This window comes from Stegodyphus dumicola, chromosome 5, assembly GCF_044657685.1.
Source record: "Stegodyphus dumicola isolate Sdum_Otavi_A_Nest chromosome 5, ASM4465768v1".
Lineage (NCBI taxonomy): Eukaryota > Metazoa > Arthropoda > Arachnida > Araneae > Eresidae > Stegodyphus > Stegodyphus dumicola.
This window is the reverse complement of record NC_140772.1, coordinates 143,572,198-143,593,150: the sequence shown is the minus strand read 5'-3', so window position 1 is coordinate 143,593,150 and position 20,953 is coordinate 143,572,198.

Sequence of the window (20,953 nt, the reverse complement as noted above, 5' to 3'; positions counted from 1 at the left end):
TGAAAGTGGGAGAAATCCTTATAACTTTTTCTCGAAGCAAGTGGTTTTCGACGCTTGATTGAAAGAATCGAAATTGGCAGCTTGAAATACACCCTGATGACCGAGGAGAAAAAGGCATTTACTACCGGGCTGCCGTTTGTATTCTGTAATGTGGCGGCAACATTCGAACGCGTCATGGAGATCGTGTTAAGAGGCCTGTCTGTCTGATATAGGAAGTCTGTCTGATATATCTGGATGATATCATCATCGTCGGGAACAGTTTTGAAGAACGTTTAGGAAATCTCAGAAAGGTGCTTCAGAAACTGAAAGAAGCCATCTAAAGTTGAGTCCGCTAAACGTAAACTATTCAGACAGGAATGGAAAACTAGGATACTCTATTACTTTCTTGTACGAAGTAAAAAAGGAAGTATTGTAATCGCGAAAAATTTCAGTTATCATATTTCAACGAAAATATCCATTTTGACTGCTGTCAAATGCAACTTAACGATGTTTTTGCGTGGCATTTGTACGGAAGGACAGAATAAAGGATTCTTCCCCCCCCAAAAAAAAATATAAAACTTATTTAAAATGAATTATGAAGAGAATTTTTTGTGGCGTCTCTGCTACGTATGTATCTCGCATAACTCAGAAACGAGTAGCCTCAGAACGTTGAAATTTTGTATGTAGGACTGCTATAACATATAGATGTGCACCTCTATTTTGGTTTCAATCGGCCTCACCAAAAATATATAAGTATATGTATATATATAAAGACATAAAGTAAGAAATTTAGAACTAATAGTTCACAAAGACCAGAAATTGAAATTAATAATTAATAAATTTAAAATAATCATAGAAATGCAATAATAAATTTAAAACTTTTAAAACCAAAACAAGCAAAACCCCTCTTCAAAAGTTATGAAATTTAAAAAAAAAATGAACAAAACCAGACGAGGAATTCAATCTCAATGTCACTTCATCAGGAGGGAGGAACTTTGAAATTAACTGAAATCTCTCTTCTACAAAAATTCTTGCTTTTATGTATCCAGAATTAACCGATGAATCATTTCAATGTATTTAAATTATAATTATAATAGATCATCCGAAAATTCTGGTCCTTCCCCAAAGCAAGGGGAAAATTTTTTTCTTTATAAACATTAGAATAATCTTAAACAAAGAGAATTCTATCCTTTTAAAAGAATTGAAAACGAAAGTGAAAAAACGAAACTTCAGTGAAAAATTCTTTAATTTAAATGGGAATCGTTAAACAGAAATTCCAATGAACCAAGATATAGTTGAAAATCCTATTTAGAACATACAAAACGAAATTAAGAACTTCCTTCACTCTCATTAGACTCTAGTTTAAATTTGATAGGCGATACAGAATGATACGCAGATTTTTGCCATCTTGGTTTGAGTTTTTATGTATTTTTGCCTTGTCGCAATGTGAAAACTGAATTAATTGAATGAGAAATACTGAATCGTCTGTAAAAAAGTTTTTTTTTTTTCCCCTTAATTTCTTTCATGCATCGTTTTAGATTTATTATAGTATTTCAACAGAACATGTGGCAACGATTAGATAATTCTTAAGATGATCTAAATTTTGTACAATTTGAGTTATAATATGTCAAAAATGCCTCACAATGCAACTTACAAAAGATGACGCCACCGAAGCACCAGCATACTAAGAAGCTTTCAATTTTCAAAAATAGATGGAGCCACATGAGCACCTTCGTATCTTCTAAGTTTGTTTATCTCTCAAGAGATGGCGGCACTCGAGCCTCCATTAAAAATTTCTGAATTCTAGCACAGTATGTGTACAAGTACTTTCCATTCTAGTGGATTCAACTCCCTTGATCCTCAAGATTTAGAAAAGTCAAGAATAATACTATATTGATAAAGGCCGCAATAGGCCGATTGCCTCTTACCCGAAGTTAAGACATAAGTACATAATAAGTTATAATATGAACGAAATATAATGCTGTTAAGTGAACCTAGCGCCAGAATGTCGCTATGGTAACCAAATGTAGTGAATTTTAAAGAGTGCGTTTATTCTGTTGTGGTTTATGCCCTATCAACGAAGTAGATTTAATTCAATCCAATAAGTTTAAATGAAATGCAAGAAAAAAAGCGTATAATGTAATATTCCGTACAAGGAAAGTCATGTGGTGCACACGTCACATTTTTTTTTACATTTGTTTTTGTTATTATATCCTGATGTTTTCACTATACAAAACTAACAATCACTTGAGTGATCTCTCGGCTCTCCCCAAATCATAGGTATACCAAATGGAAATTTAGAATGTGCTTTCTTTGTTCACATCCGTACTCTCTCGAAACACTGCTTGCACACTTTGTGAGGGGCCCATAATTTATCTTGATCACCAATTTTCACTTTAATTTTCTTAATTCTTTCTTTAATTCATACTTTTAATTTTCACTTTGACTTGCCTGACAAATATACTGATGTTTGTCCTTTGCCTAGGAATGGTGAAATTGGCTCATGTATAACAAAACAGTACTATTTAAGCATTACGTTGCGAACCAACAAATTCAGACATAAGGAAAGGTTTCCGTTCATATATAAACAAGAACGCTAACCTTGTATACAAACAAAAACTCGCATTCCACGTCGGAATATGCATCACTATATCAGAGAGACACACAACGTCTAACTATAGCATCTCCGACGCAACTGAACTAGTTTAGACAAGTATGCACCTGTCGCTGGTCTTTCTACGGCGTTGCGAACCAACAAATTCAGACATAAGGAAAGGTTTCCGTTCATATATAAACAAAAACGCTAACCTTGTATTATTGCATATTTCCAGCGTCATTCTGACTAGAGGGCGCTGTGTTCGTCCCAATAGTCAGTGGCAGGCAGGATACTAAAGTTGTAGGACATGGAAGGCAGAGATGCCTAATATTATATCTCTAATTGATTGAAATTTTCATATATTTTCTTGTAAATAAATGTTGTTATTGTTTACAAAACCTCTTATTATCTCTTGGATGCACCTTTAGTCTCACAGAACCATTAGATGCAAAATTGGTGCATCTTGTCCGCGAATGTGGAATATCGGAAGCAATTAGTCATCATTACTGGATTATCGTTCTGAGAAGTTTGGATACTTTACGTACGCTTTTGGATACGTAACATTGCATACTGGACTGTGTAGGTAAGATCTTTTGAACTCACAAATTCTGAGTTAATATGGATAAGCTTTCGAAAATAATTGAGAAAAGAAGTAACGTGTTACTAACTAGTGTTACTAAACTAGTTAAAAGAGTGCAGAAGCACGATGAAGCTGTCGAAGACGTAAGTTCATTATCAGAACTACTGGAACTATTAGAAACGAAGGAGCAGATCTTGAAAAGCCATGATTTAGAGGTGGAAGCACTCATAGACGATCCGGAAAAATTTAAAAATGAATTAAAAGCTTCGGAAGAATACGATGACAAAATATTGTTCGCTAAGATTAAACTAAAGAGCAAAATTAAACATTTAGCAGCAGAAAATGTTCAGAGGACTTCTTCAGTTCTTAACACATCTAGTGTTTCGGAAAACACCGTTACGGCTTTAAAATTACCAGAGTTAGAAATTTCGCGATTCTCTGGCGATTCTGGCAAATTTATGGAATTCTTAAACTGTTTTGATAGCGCAATCGGTTCAAACAATTCACTAACGAAAATTGAAAAATTCCAATATTTAAAATCTCTTCTCTCTGGTCCTGCATATAACGTTGTTGCAAGTTTTGAATTAAATGAGAAAAACTATGACTCATGTCTTGAGCTTTTAAAACAAAGATATGGTAGAACTGATTCTATTATAAATTCTTACATGACTAAATTATTAAGCTTAGAACCCGTGAGAAGTTCGTCTAATGTTAAGAATTTGCGTAAATTATACGATGAAATAGAAGTTAATATAAGAAATTTGCGTTCATTAAATGTAACGGAGGGTTCATATGGGCATTTATTGAATCCAATATTATTGAAGTTGCTACCACAAGATTTGGTGTTAGATTTTCACCGAAAACGAAACAGGGAAGTGAATTGTGAGTTTCGGAAATTATTACGTTTTTGAGGCATGAAGTCGAATCTAGGGAAATTGCCGAAACTGTGATGAGCCCCCTAAAAAGTTAGGAAACGAAACGATCCTTTTCCCAAAATTATCAAAGTGGTCAAACTTATCAGAAAAACTATTCAAAGCCTAAAAATAAATCAACCGCTTCAGCGTTAAATACACAAATAAAAAAATGTTTGTCATCACGGTCATCACGATTCCGTAAAATTGGATGTAGAACAAAAAATAAATAAGCTTAGGACTGAAGCTAGATGCTGGTGTTGCTTTCAAAAATATCACATGTCTCGCGTATGTAGGGCAAAAATATCGTGTAAAAATTGTTTAAGCAATTTTCATCATGAGTCAGTGTGTAGAAAAAATAAACCCGTTAATGTTACGTTGAGAGGTTGTGAGAGGCAAGTGGGAAGCGAAACTGTTTTGAATGACTCACAATCTAAATCTAATAAAAACACCGAGAATATTTCTGTGTCTCATAGTAATATATGTACCAAAAATAAGCCCTTTTTACAAACATGTACAGTTTTAGCTTGTTCGGATAAAAATACAGTCTTAACTAATGTTATTTTAGACAATGGTAGTCATCGAAGTTTTATTTCATCTCGATTAGCTAAAGAATTAAAATTAAAGCCAATACGCTACGAAAGAATAGCTATTTTTGCTTTCGGAGACAAAATAGCACGTGAGAAGGAATACGGTATCGTTTCATTGACGTTGCGCAATAGGGATCAAAGTTCGAAATCGAACGAGTTAGAAGCTGTCATAACGGAATATATATCTAATTTGTCCTTGAAAATTCCTGATGTATCTATTCGCAATGCGTTGATGGAAAGAGGTTTACCTTTGGCTGATTCATTTTCTGGCGACTGTCAGACGGAAATACTTATCGGATGCGATTCATTTTGGGATGTTGTTTATGACGAGAGAGTAAAGTTAAATGATAACATTACTGCAATAAATTCTTGTTTCGGTTGGTTACTAGCGGGAGTGGAAGGAAGTAATAAATTTACTAATAATTATGAAAATGTATGTTTAGTCATGGACTCTTCTTCCATTTTGTGCGATTTGAAAAAATTTTGGGAAATGGAAGAATTTCAGTCAGACAAACAAAACTTTTCTGAATGGGACAATCAATTGATTGAAAAATTTGAAAATTCTCTGGAATTTAATGGGAAAAGGTACGTTTGTAGATTGATGTGGAAGGAAAACTTGGGACCTGCAGTTGGGTTGAATTCTAATTATGAGGTTGCGAAAAAGCGTTTTGATTCGTTAAAGCACAAACTAAATAAAAATCACATCAATCTACAAACGTACCTTTTCCCATTAAATTCCAGAGAATTTTCAAATTTTTCAATCAATTGATTGTCCCATTCAGAAAAGTTTTGTTTGTCTGACTGAAATTCTTCCATTTCCCAAAATTTTTTCAAATCGCACAAAATGGAAGAAGAGTCCATGACTAAACATACATTTTCATAATTATTAGTAAATTTATTACTTCCTTCCACTCCCGCTAGTAACCAACCGAAACAAGAATTTATTGCAGTAATGTTATCATTTAACTTTACTCTCTCGTCATAAACAACATCCCAAAATGAATCGCATCCGATAAGTATTTCCGTCTGACAGTCGCCAGAAAATGAATCAGTCAAAGGTAAGAAATTTATGACCAGTATAAACAAATTATATCGGATCAGTTAGAACGTCAGATTGTGGGAAAATGTGCTAATGAAGATAAAAATTCAGGATATTATATGCCCCACAGAACGGTAATTAGGGATGACAAAGAAACAACTCGAGTTAGAATTGTTTATTACTGTAGCAGAAAGGCTAATGAAAATAATAAATCTCTTAATGAGTCTCTAGAATCGGGAGTAAATCTTTATGCAAATTTATTGGACATAATTCTTAAATTTCGAGAATATCAAGTTGCATTTTGCGGAGATTTAGAGAAAGCTTTTCTTATGATAGAGATTGCGGAGAAAGATAGAAAATACCTTAAATTTTTGTGGTTTCCCGAAGAGGTAGGTGATTCAACCGAAACTCTTCATTTAAATTGTCTCCCATTCAGTTTAATTACTTCACCATTTTCCTTGGCTTGCGTTTTGAAATTTCACATTAAGAAATTTAAGGAACATCATCCAAAATGTTATGACATGTTAAATTCTTTTCTGTATGTTGATGATCTCTGCTATGGAGCCAATACCGTGCAAGATGCTTATCATTTTCATTTAAGGAAATTAAAAACTAATCGTCCGGAATTGTATAAACTTTGGAATGAAAACGGTTATGAGGAAAATACTGACTTCGGGCAAGGAACAAGTTTCTTGGGATTGAAGTGGGATCCGATTGAGGATAAAATTAAATTAGATTTAAGAGATGTTATGGATTCCATTGATGCTAGAATCACCAAGCGTCACGTTTTGAGAGTTATTTCAAAGATATTTGATCCATGTGGACTGATTAGTCCCTTTGTAATCATTGTGAAAATTCTTCTGCAAGAGATGTGGGAACGTGGTCTACAATGGGATGAAGATTTGCCAAGTGACCTACAAAATAAATGGAGAACCTGGTGTTCTGAACTTTGTGAACTTGAATCAGTATCTATTGAAAGAAGGTTTTTTGAAAGTGTAAAAATAAGTGAAGTTTCTCTTCATGTGTTTTGTGACGCCAATCCCAAGGCATATGGGGCTGTTGCGTTCCTAAGGTACGTGAATTACAATGGCGAAATCAAAGTGAGATTTATAATGTCAAAAAGTAAGGATGCTCCTTTAAAAACTTTGATTCTTGCAAGATTAGGGCTAATGGCAGCACTCCTCGCTGCACGTTTAGGAAATTATTTACAAGGTCTATTTCCTAATTTCACGAAACAAATTTTCTTCTGGAGCGACTCTCAAATTGTCCTTCATTGGTTGAAAGGATCTTCTAAACAATGGAAACCATTTGTCGCCAACAGAGTAGCTCAAGTGCAGTCGCTGACTCTACCAGAGTGTTGGAACCATTGCAGTGGCTCCGACAATCCCGCAGACCTTAATACTAGAGGAGAATCGGCTAGGAGGATTCTTACAAGTTCTCTGTGGTGGTCAGGCCCTGTTTAGTTGTCTAAACCGCTTTACTCGTGGCCTCTTCAAGAATCGCTACATCATTTTAATGACATCTGTGATGAACGCGTTATAGTGAAAGAGCGACGGACTACACTGGTTAATTCCATGGTAACCAGTTCAGCTAATGGAAACTTACTTATGTCGTCGTTACTTGACGTTAATGACTTCAGCGAAATAAGTAGATTACTGCGTGTTACTGCTTGGATTAAAAGGTTTGTGCACAATTCTAAACCTAATTCTACAAAATTAAATGGACCTATATGTGCTCAAGAACTCGAACAAGCTTTGCGTTTTTGGATCAAAGCTACTCATTTCAAGCATTATAGTACAGAAGTTACCCAACTTCTTTCTAAAGGAACTATCGATAAGAATTCACGCATATTTAATTTGAATCCTGAACTTGATGATAATAACTTACTTTGTTTAAAGGGACGTTTACAGTTTTCAAGTAACGATATGCGAGCCAAACATCCTTGGCTTCTTCCATCTAATGATAAATCTGTTGAAATACTTATCTGTGATTCTCATACTAAAATGTGCCATTTAGGTTTTGATGCAACTTTAACACATTTACGAGAACAATTCTGGATTGTTAAAGGTCGTCAATTTGTGAAAAAAGTGTTAAATAACTGTCTGATTTGTAGACGATTCAGAGTGAAATCTGGAATGCAGGTGGTTGCCCCTTTACCGCCTGATAGAATTCAAGAGCATCCACCATTTGATGTATGCGGTGTGGATTTTGCCGGAACATTTTTTTGTTCGTGATTTTAATTCAAAGTTTTATTTACTTATATTCAGCTGTGCAGTGACAAGAGGTATCCACTTAGAAGTAGTTCTTAACATAAGTGCTGATTCTTTTTTGTTAGGATTCCGACGATTTGTTTCTCGTCAAGGATTATGTTCCACTATATATTCTGATAACGCCAAAGCTTTTAAAAAAGCAAATTGTGAATTGAAAAAATGGTGGAATTAGATAGATAATGATCAAGTTAAAAATTTGTTTGCTTCTAAAGGTATAGTTTGGAATTTTATAGTTGAAAAAAGTCCATGGTGGGGAGGTTTCTGGGAGAGACAGATACGAACGGTTAAAACCTGCTTAAAGAAAATTGTTGGACGATCCTCTCTCTCTTTGAAGGAATTGGAAACTGTTTTTTCGGAAATTGAAGCTCTGGTTAATTCTAGGCCTATCACGTATCTGTACAACGAACCCTCAGAACCCTCTCCACTCACCCCATCTCATTTTCTTATTGGTAAAAGATTGGTGTCTTTACCTGTAATAAAACATAAAAATGAAAATTTTAATGTTAATAGGAATTCTTTGGTAAAGAAATATAAATATCAGCAAACACTTTTGAATCACTTCTGGAACAGATGGAGAAAGGAATATTTACTTAATCTAAGATCAGCTTATATTTCTCCACAACCAGGTAAAATAGTTTCATTTAAGTGAATGATATTGTTTTGATTAATGATGAGCGTTATCCCAGAAATATGTGGATGATGGGAAAAATTTTAGAGATATATCCAGGAAGAGATGGAAAAGTTCGTTATTTCTTATTCAGACTCCTAAAGGATAAATAAAACGCTCAGTACAACTTGTGTATAATTTGGAAATTAATCCTTAGTTGTGTTAGTTTAATTGAGTTGCAACATGTTAATGTTCTATCTGTGTATTAATGATAGTTTAAATGTGCTTATATTTTAAGGCTTGATATTTGAACAATTTTCTTTGGAAGTTAAAAGTATAATTGGTTTTTGTATGTCAAGTGACAGAATAATTTTGAAGCTTTGTATTTGATATAATATGCTATTTATATTTTTATTCTTGTAATTTTAAATGGTTCCTGAATGTCAGTTTAGTTAAAATTCAATGGTAAGTGAACTCAAGTGAGTTCAGGTGGGGAGTATTGCATATTTCCAGCGTCATTCTGGCTAGAGGGCGCTGTGTTCGTCCCAATAGTCAGTGGCAGGCAGGATACTAAAGGTGTAGGACATGGAAGGCAGAGATGCCTAATAATATATCCCTAATTGATTGAAATTTTCATATATTTTCTTGTAAATAAATGTTGTTATTGTTTACAAAACCTCTTATTATCTCTTGGATGCACATTTAGTCTCACAGAACCATTAGATGCAAAAGCCTAGGAATGGTGAAACTGGCTCATGTATAACAAAACGATACTATTTAAGCATTACGTTGCGAACCAACAAATTCAGACATAAGGAAAGGTTTCCGTTCATATATAAACAAAAACGCTAACCTTGTATACAAACAAAAACTCGCATTCCACGTCGGAATACGCATCACTATATCAGAGAGACACACAACGTCTAACTATAGCATCTCCGACGCAACTGAACTAGTTTAGACAAGTATGCACCTGTCGCTGGTCTTTCTACGGCGTCATTCACTCGGTGCCAGTTGGGAGATTTATGCCAGCCAACAGGACAGCACTAGTACTTCCTATGATCACGCTCGATGCCTCGGAGAGTGATCACCCTCACATAAGATGTGGAGAAAACACGTGACGTGGTTGAAGGAAACTAACTATTATCTTGAATTAGCATGCCTATTTAACTCTAAAACAGCTCAAAAATGAAACTAAACAGAAAATGTGTTACGAATTGTTTCCCCACTGTTATATATAAAATACATAAATGCCTGTATTTGTGACCTGTGCTGTTATTTGGAAGCCACTCTTTTAATTCTGATGATTAAATGATGGTTGAACAATTTTAAAAATTTTTTGTTTACTTGCTTATTTATTTTCCTTTTAGACAACAACATTCCATTTTCAGAATCGAATGTCGAGATTTTTTCGGCCAGCTTGATTTTATTTAGTCAACAAATAATAATAAGGATGAAAATCACTAAACCTTGGTAAATGCAACACAGGTTTAATTCTTTACAGCAGAATGCCCTTACTGATGAGGTTCTTATTACAATCACGAGTCATGTAAAATAAACCAATTTCTCTTAGAAATTTCATCACGAATTCATATTTTTGAAAAGAATCGTTCCATTCATTTGTTCCAAAGAATTCACGAATTCATTTTCTTTCAATTCTTCCATTTCTTCCCAATTAAATTCACATTTCTTCTTTCCTTGGGCTGTTTTCCTAAATTGCGTATGTCCCAGTATTTCTTTCAAAATACTACAAATCTACATTATTAAAATAAACCTACATTATATTTCATACATGAATAAATAGCTACTCTACTTTTCCTGCTTTCAGACTTAATATTATAAATAAGTAAATCATATAAAACATGTTGCTTTGTTACATGGACCAAACTGCATTTACATTTGCTGTTACTTATTAATCTGGGTTAATTTCTAGCACTTTAGATTAGGCAGTTAGACTTCTAGGCAGTTAGACTTCTAGGCAGTCAGCATCCTTTATAAATTAAACTTATGAATACCACAATGTAAAATATACTTTTATTTATTTTATGATAAATGTGCAGCTAATGTCCTCCAAAAATTAGTACACTAAATTGACTGCCTAATATTGCCTATGCTTTGAGCCCGCTTTGTATAAAGTCAATGGTGCTTGAAATATTTTTTTAAATGTAAAGAGAGAAGTATTACAGGTTTTATATAATAATTTTATTGTCAGTACGCATAGAATACTAAAAAGCTAATTAAATTTGTACTCTCGTTGTTCACATACTGTTGCGTGCGTACGAGTTAGATTGAATGCACAAGTCCGATAATATATTAATAAGAATTTATTTTTATCAAAAGAAATATATCAGAACGCTGGAAGTTTCCTCAGAGATATTGGTACAAGTATTCACAATATCACACAGTATAATCAGTAGTTACACTAAACTACTAATGTTAAATACAACACAATACAAAAGCATATCTAAAGAGAAAACTAACTTGATATCCAGTGGCGGAATGGCCAAAGAAATCAGACCTGGCAGGAAAAAATATATCGGCCCTAAGGCCCCAAATTTAAATATCATTATATATATATAAGTTATCATTGTCATCATCATCATCATAAAAATAATTTTATAAAATAAAAATATACCTTTGCAGAAACGTAACACTTTATTCATATACATGTTTATGTATACTATATATAAAGATTGAAGTAAATATATTAATTAATCGAAATAAATTGCCTATAATACTTGTGCAAAAGCTGCAAAGTAATAAAGTAATAATTTAAAAGTAATAATTTATTTACCAATGGATTATTGAGTTTGTTATCTCCTTTGAGAAATTTAGTTGAATTAAGTGCAATTTTTATGCATTTAAAAATGAATCTTGAATTTTTTTTTTAAATGAAACATCAAATATGAATCATGAAAAAAATTCAAAATGGAAAATTTTAAAAAATGAAAAAGTATTAAAAAACCAAGTAATTATCGTCATAGTTTATTTGAATATATATATATATAAAATAAACCACAAGCAATAAATAACAATGACTAAAGAATTATTTAAACATAACAGCAGCTTATTCATAGTTAGCCATTTATATATTTTTTAATTCCTGTTGCCTGGGCAAATATATCTTCCATTATATCTTCAATTTTTGCTTTAGCCAAAATATCCTTCTCTCTGTTCATCAATAGCTATGACTCCAAATTAGCTTGCTTCACAGTACTCCTTACTCTATTTTTTACAATTTTTGATTTTGAAAAAGCTCTTTCGTATTCATTGTTATAGATAGGGTGAGTACAAACTTATAAGCAAAAAAGACATTGGCGTACGCATTACTATATAAATTCTATTTCAAAAGTAATTTATATGCGTACAAGATGCAATTTTTTTCAAAAGTTGCATTTAGCTTTGGATCAATGCTCATTAATAGACAGTGCACTCTCTCCTTCTGACTCGGTATTAGATTCAAAATAATGATTTTAAATTGAATTTTTTAGTATTTCCCATTTAATTACTAGGTCCTGATATTCGTCCTTCAGATTATTATCAAACACGTGCATAGTTCCCTAATAATATAGATAAACAATTAAATCGGCGAGAATGGCTTCAGAAAGTTTTTGGGATCGAAAAGTGATATTGTCTTCATGACACTTCCTATGCCTTTTAAACCTACTTTCCATCGATGAAATGGTGTCACCCATTATAAAATTAAATACAGCAACTTCGAATTGTTTGATAGGGCAATTGAAATTACAGTCGGACGATTCTTCTTCGTCCATTTGTTTAACTTTTCGGCATCTTCTAGCAGGTAGTTCTTCTTCTATAACTATATCACAACCCAGCCCTGCTAGTTTATTTTTGCAATTCGTTGCAAACAATTTTGATGCGTTAAATACTAAAACGAAGTTTCTAGAAATGGCTTTTAAAGTGCTTCTAACCTCCCTAACCATATTAAACGCTAGGATGTAATCTAATCTATTAGTTTGCAAATATTTCGTTAATTGGCTCAGTATATTAAAATATTTTCGAATATACGTGAGCAGACAAAAGTATTCTAAAAGTTGATATTTTATCCAGAATAAATTTTGCCTTTTTTCGTACCTGTGCATTTTGTATATCATTGGAAGATATACTTTTGAGAGTGAAAGTATTAATTTTACGCACGTGACCTCACACGCAGGGCTGTCTCGCCAAGTCATCTGTGTCGATTCGATAATTCGAGTTTCTTGATCGGCCCGAAATCGCTCTGGGCCACTGGGCATCTGCTCGCTCGCCCGCTGGCCCTATCCGCCGCTATCGATATTTCAGTTCACGCGGAACTAAACAACTCGCAACAACAGTTATAAAGATCTTAAGTTTTACTAACATTTACTTTATTTTAAAACTTTACTGTCCTTTCTTATTTTCCATTTCCGACCAGAATAAACGCGTGAATATGTTTATGCAAATTGTACTTGCTAACGCTTAAGTATTTAACTTGTGGCTTTTCGCCAAGAACAGAGTTAGGTAGAGAGAAAGTGAGCCTGCTTGCCACTATATTCCACGCGAGCTTTAATCACCTTCAATCAGTTCAATCAACTTCAATCAGTTGCAATCACCATCAATCAGAGCACCTTCAATCAGTTGTTGTCCGCCTTTAAGGCCAGAGGTTTAGTCCTCTCGATATTTAAAACGTATTGTAGTTTTTCGCAGTTTGCGCTCTACGTACATAATAAACTAATAAACCTTAGTGTTAGTCATTTGTATAAAGTATTCAAAGTAGCTCTTATTTAAATTTAGTTAGTTCTTACATTTTTACGTTTAGGCCACAAGTGGTTGGTCTTTGTATCCCGAAGTGCGGAAGCGCCTCTAATATCGTGGAGAATAAAGGGTAGTTAAACCCTTCTCCCCTTAGTCATCTATTTTACAATTCCACAGAACATAGCTTCCAGTAAGCTCCCTGTTCCTATTCAGGACACATCTCGTTTGCAAAGCAGATAAGGAGGAATAAGAATCCTGATACAGTAACTAAGCAATTGAACAGAGATGCTCTCTCTCCGGCCTTTTATAGTTTTCAACCAGTCGCAAGATATTTTAGTACTTTCTGTTTTTCAAAATAACTAGAAAGTATTACGGATTTTACAGAATTCCGCAAATCGGAACCCGGAAGTGTGTTCTACGTCATCACCGGATATGTACCTTTCATATCTCTGTTGGCAACAAAGCTTGGCGAGCATTTGGCGTTATTTTTTTCCCTTAAATTTTTCCGCAAAGTCAAGAATTGGCGCCAATTTAGTTGACGTGTTAATTAGCGGGTGTGAGGTGTATATTTTTTGCGCCAATTTTTTCTCGCTTCAGCTATTTACCTTCTTTTTTTCTATTAATAATTATTTGTATTTTGTTATATTTATGATTAGTGTTTGATTTTCATTTAATTTATAGTTGCATTTTATTTACAACATATATAATTATTACTAAATTATTGATCTGTGTTTCGATTTGTAGTTGTTTGTTTTGCCGATATGCAACCAAAAAAGATGAAATTACTTATAATTGGAGATTCAATGGTTAAATATTTGGATGAATATTTAACGGCTAATCTTCTGAATTATGAAGTAGATTTACATTCTTTTCCTGGTGCAACGATAGAAAGGTTAAGACGTAAGATATCCTTTTTGGACAATTGATACCGTTTGATTTTGGTACATCTTGGTACCAACAATTCGAATGACAGTGTTGAAGATATTCTTAAAAAGTACGATTGCCTCTTTAAGGATATTAAACGTTTGAACCCGAATATCAATGTTATCATTTCAGATATCCTACCACGTGGTGAAGATTTTTTCACAACTTTAAATCAGCGAATAGCAGCTTTGAACCGTTTACAGGTAATTTATAGAAAGATTGTAGAAATTAATTCTCAACTTGAAAAGTACTGCCAAAATCGAGAAGCTTTTTTTTATTTGCAGGTCGTCTCATCATTTTGGAGCTAGGTTATTGGGGCAGTTTTCGGATAATATCAAGATTGTTTTGACTTCAAAGCCAGTTTCTACAAAGGTAAGTCCTTTTGTATTGCTTTGTGTTTCATTTACTGCATTGGATTTTCCACCTCTGAGTGATTCTTTTGTTTCTGCAAGCCCTTCTTATCCTCTCTATTCAACTGTTTAGAAGCATGGTTGTGCTGTAGATGCTACTAAGAAGGCTAATTCTGATTTGAGAAATGCTGCTAAAGCTGCTTCTGGCTCTCGGCTGAAGAGTGTTGCTATTCCTGGTGCTGGATCTCATTTTAAATGTGTTGTCCATGGTGGTGACTCTCATTCAATGAATGCTGTTAACCGCACAGATGGTTTTAGTTTGCATCTGCAAAATGATACCACCCCTGGCTCACATCCTAAAAAAGTTGCCAACCCAGATGCTAGCTCTCGGTCTCTTTACAAATTCCTAAACCAAATTTTTGTATTAAAGATCCATTACTAACAAGATTGAAATCAGCGAAATTATTTTTTATCCCTGCAAATTTAAATTGTCATTGGATATTAAGGAACTACTCTGATATGCGCCCTCAAGTCGCCAAATTTCGCGCCAAATATTTTTGGCGAGAAACTTCACGCTGCCATATTACTATCTAAATTTTTTGTCTACATTTCGAACTTTTAGCCTAAAATGTCTCCAAAAACTCGGTTTTCGCACATGCAAAAACTACGCTTTCAACATACAATTTAGCTAAAAATCCAAAAACAAAAAATTTAGATAGCAAAAACGTAAAGTTTCTAACCAAAAATATTTGACAAGAATCCATGTACACAGCGACATGTTTTAACTTAAAAAAACATCTACGAATGGCACAATGTAGGCAACGAACGAATCTACAAACTACGCACACCTCGCTTTAATAAATTAACATAACAACAATAAATTTCAAAGAATACCATGTACACAGCATCCTGTTTAAGCTTAAAAAAATTCTACGAATTGCACAATTTAGGCAAGGAAGGAATCTACGATCTACGCACTCCTCGCTTTAATAAAATAACATAACAATAAATTTCAAATAATACCATGTACACAGCGTTCTGTTTTAACTTTAAAAAACATCTATGAATTGCACAGTCTAGACACTAAACAACAAAATAAACTAAAGTAAATTTCAAACAATTTAAAAAAACAACAATAACGACAGAAATTCATACTAAAGAACCAATGAACATAACATTCTACAAAATAAGAACAAGGATAAATAAAATGCACTTACCATGAATTAATGCGTTTTCGAATAGCAGAAATATAAATTTCATACCGCCTTTAACATGCCGCCACGTAATCACTATCGTATTTACATGACAGCCAGACACACTATCCAGAAAATTTATACTATGGTTCACAAATAAATAAAATCACAAATCCCTACTTCTATCATGCACTGCCATTAAAAATAATCTCCCAGACCCTCTTTCCACACTTCCAAATACCCACTACCCCTCAACAGGATAGCCACAATGATATTTCCTTTTGCCGAACTTCAATTCAACAACTACCATTTTATCTTTCCCTCCCATCTTCTCAGACACAGAGGCGAATCAACGAGCTCCAGCGAAAGATTTTTAAACGTCAACAGGGTTGCCATAGAACACGCAATCGTGCCAAAAACCAGCGCAGAACACATATCGCCACATTTGGTGAAATTAGGACGTATATTAGAGTTGTACCGATATGGAAAAATATTCCAGATATGGTTTTTGAATTTTATGATCCACAAAATAAATCATGTGGGCAAGAGTATCAAATTTTAATTCATACATGGTGTGAGGTTTTAGCTAAAATATTTGCTACTAGCACTAAATGGAAAATAATTTGTCCTTCACATATTTTGCAAACTGATAATATGAGCTGTGGTGTTTTAGTATGTTACTATGCTTATCAGAGGATTAAAAATCAAAGTTTAAATACGCCAGTTGATGTAACTGAATTCCGGAAATTGATATATGAGCATATAATTTTAAGTGATTGATATAAAGAAATTTAAATTAAGAAATGTTTTTCAGGACAGCATTCCATTCCTTTGGTAATGCTTGAAAAATATAAAGTATAATGGACAAAAATTTTGCAATTCATCTGTTGCCATACAGTTTCTAAAAAAAAACTTTTTTTTTCTGAGTTTGCTTTATTTTGTAATGATGTCATATGCTAATAAACAAATAAAAATGCTTATGTTTGTATGTAACTTGGTAGTATAAGAGAAAATTGTTAAAGTAGGCAACAATGAGCCCTTTTGGCCAGGGTGATACCCCCAATTGTGGATAATAGAGAATAGTTCATTTTATGTTAACAATGCATTCTCAGGGACCTACATGCCAAAATTTTCTCTTATTTTTAAAGAAAAAACAGAAAATTTGTACTTAACACTTCATCCCATTGACTGTGAAGGATTTCCTCAGGAATGATTGATGGTTCTGCACCAATTTTCATGGCCAATGGGATTGTATGTAAGTACTGAAAATTTTTCTGTTCATAATTAATCTCATAACATATCTGATCATTTTTAATATTTCAGGTTTATGTTTGCAAAATGAATAGTGCATTGTTTTCAGTGATCTCGTGTTTCACAATTGAATTTAGTCTTCTTTATTTTTCAGTAAACGATGGGCAGGAATCTGGTATGTATAAAGAGTCAAGAGCAGGCTCTGCCAGCAGAATTTTCTGAAACTGAAACTAGTACTCATAAATTTTGAAATAATATGGTTGAATAATAATATTTATACTGTATTCAAGGAATTTTATCTGATATGTCTTTATTTTCAAAAATAAAAGATGAATAAAAACTATGTAAAATAATTATTATGTATTCTGAATAAAGTCTGGGAAAAAATTATCCATTTTTGAATTATTTTTTACTGAAAATTACTCCACATATTAGGAATTAGTCATATCTATGAAGCATAATATAAGTAGTGTTTCTTACAAGACATGAATAATACATTATCCCAATTCCTTCTTAAATAAAATATATTTTCATTCTTTATTTCATCATCCATGATATCAATTGATTTTCAATGAGTAAGATTAAAAAACATTATAGTCACTTAAAAATGTGGACTTTTTTTTTTCCTGGTTAATAAGAGTACTTGCATATTTGTAAGTTTCAGTACGTAAAGCTGTATACAAATTAAACTTTCACACATTCCAATAGCAAAAGAGGTCCAGCTACCAATAATTAGATATTTAAATTTTTCAACATTCAGAAACAAAGAAATACAAGTGAACTTGCTGCTAATGAAAAAGATGAATATACTGGTCTTATAATAATTATGAAAAATGAGTGCTAAAGTTACAGCCCATTTTTTAATTTTTAACTATTGCAAAATGAGGCTGAAAAGTTTGTAGCCAGACTTATATTAAAGCATTCAACGAATTAAATATCTTGTAATTTTAATTCTAGAATAAGTCTTATCATTACTTAATAGTTAGATAATGCCTATTATTATCTCCTGTCATTACAGGATTGCATATATTTTCTGCAGAACTCCAATATCCATAAATTGTTTGACACATTAAAAATAAGTGAATATTTGCTCTAAGCATATACATGTATTTCATTTAAATTTAATAATAATAGCATATACATAAAATCCAGATTTGATTTAAACATTCATAACTAAAGAACAAACACTGCTTTTACAAAGGCCATGTTTTCTCCCATTTTGCATCAGTTACAATTATTTTCATGCACATGAGTATGTTTTGAAGTGTTAAATTAATTATCATTTCTATTCTTGGATGCTCTGTGCCTGAGAAAATAAAACTTAATGCTAATCTGTATCCAAAATCTGATATCTAATTATTAATCTACTAAACCAAAATAATGAGGTTTTATAGGGCATGAATTGGGCAAAAGTGTGCAGTTAAATTCAAACTTGTAATATTCTGTAGCAACCATTTAAAGTCACATTTCCTAATGTTTTCATTAAACGGAAAACTTTGCAATTCTAACACATTTATAAATCTCTTAAATTTGTATCATAATATATTAGGAATGATTCTTGGAATTTAAGTTTTAATTATTTCATCAATGTTGAACTGTGCTGTTTTTCTCTCACAGCATGAATAAATGTGACTGATTATAACAGCAACTAATATTGTGATATGCAGAATAGGAGTGTAAAAAAGGCCTACAACAAGCAAGTCTAAAAATTGGGTCTAGTTAAGCACTATTACAGATAAAAAACATCAAAGTGTCAGAAGTATATGGAATAAAACCTGCATTTTTAGAAAATGAGAGGCTTCATAAATGAATACTGTAATGATATACGTAAGGAACCAAAAAATATTTTTTAGATACGAAATACTGTTCTGTATTGGTGTGTATGATTTATACTGAGAAACGTGACACAAAAATTTAGATCATTTCAGATAGGATTTCACCAGAATATTTTGTGTTATGGTATATCATTTGTGTATGTGGAAGTGATCTGTTCAAGATATAACTTTGTATTTTCATGCCAAAGATTACACGTACAAAACATGAAACATATCCCATGAAATTTGCAAGTATGAGCGAAACAAAAATAAGAATTTGTTTTATTGGTGCAAATTAAATGCATTATACAGTATCAAATATTTACCAAACATTTTCCAGATTTTCTAAACTGGTAAGTAAAGACAAGAATACAAACAAGTACAGTTTTAAAATACTACTACATATAAATAAAATTGTTGTGAACTGTTGAAAAAACTACAGAAAAATTTTAGATTTTACTATGTTAAACCACGTTGCTGTGTTTATGGAAGTATAAAAATTAACCGTGGCTTCATCACAGACTTAATTTATCTATAAAAAAGATTTTGTAATTTTAAAAACATTACCATAGGTTCAGTGCCATATAAGCTAGTTAAAGTAGTGTTGTATTATACATAACAGCCAAACAGATGTGATTAGGAAACCTAGAAACGTTTGTATAGACTGGGATATAATTATTATATTCTTTTCTGTATTCATAAAAATGCTACAGTTAATAACATCACTGTTATCTTTAATAAAATTCTGAAATAATTCAAAAGTTTCATATGTGCAGTGGGGTATTTCTAGATCTTCTATTCAGGCATAATAATAGTTGTGTTACCTTTTGGACGTGAGATCCGAAGGCAGGAGTGCAGAATGGATGCATTTAGTACCAAGAATGATAGTTACTGGACGATCGGATTTCTAAAAAATTTTAAAATCAAAGAGAACTTTTTGTACCTTAGGTGCAGTGACTGTTAGAAGCAAACCACGTAGTCTGTGAATAGATGTTTCAAATCTTCAGGTAATGTGAGGCTGTTTCCCTGAGAAAGGTAGCCCATACATAATTTATAACATTCGATCCAAAAAAAGTTAAGGCTTGGTTGTCACTTGTTAACAAACAGATTCACTAGTACAGAGTAGTGCACTAAATTTAAATAGTATTTTTAATTAAAATTATATTGAAGAACATAGATGCCTGCCAATGTTGTTGATCGCCAGAGACCTACAAGTTAAAGATCACTGATATGTGATATTGCTGTAAAATTAGATACTTTTTAAAATTAAATCCAAGAATACCCATGAAGTACCCATGAAGTACCCATGGAGATCACTACTGGCCTATGAATTGGCAGCCAGTGGAGATGAACGCCTAGCTAGTTTACCAGTGTAAGACAGTGGAAAAAAGACTGAACAGATTTTAAAACTAAACTAAAGAACAGCAGTGCCCATCAAAACTATTGATAGTTATTGGCAATCAGCCAAAAGGTCACTGGTTTCGGACACTACAGATAATTTAATCAGCTACGTGTTATAACGTAACATAACACTCCAAAAATTTTAGGAAGAGTTAATGGCTTAAAACAACAAAGTACCAGTTTTTATGAGAAACAGCCAGTCCTTCGAGAAATTTTTGTTTAAAAATTGGAAGGTCTCTGTAAACGACAATGAACAGATTTTAGAGAACTCCAATTCATACACTTTTTTCTTTGTCACGAAAATATTGACATCAAGTGATTCCTCTTAAAATAAGCAGAACATAAGCTCTGAACAGAAGTACATTTTCAGTATTGATCTATCATTTTCTTCTAAATAACGATCAAGGCTGCAGTATGCCATCCTCCCCCAGAAGTTTGCGTAGGTGGTTCGTTAGTGCAAAATTCTGGCGATTTGTTTGATTGCAGCTAAACACTCAAGGGCTATCTGACTAAAGGGAGGGATGCCTTCTTGGAGGACTCTTTAAAGGAAACTGGCTCGTATATACGCTACACATGGAGAAAATCAAGAAAATACCCATGCAGCCAGCCCATTCTCCGAGATTCGAACCACGGGCTGAACTATCAGTGTTCAGTGATTTTACCGCTCGGCTGCTGATAGGCAAATACACTGGTGTGCAAAAATTAAGGACGAAG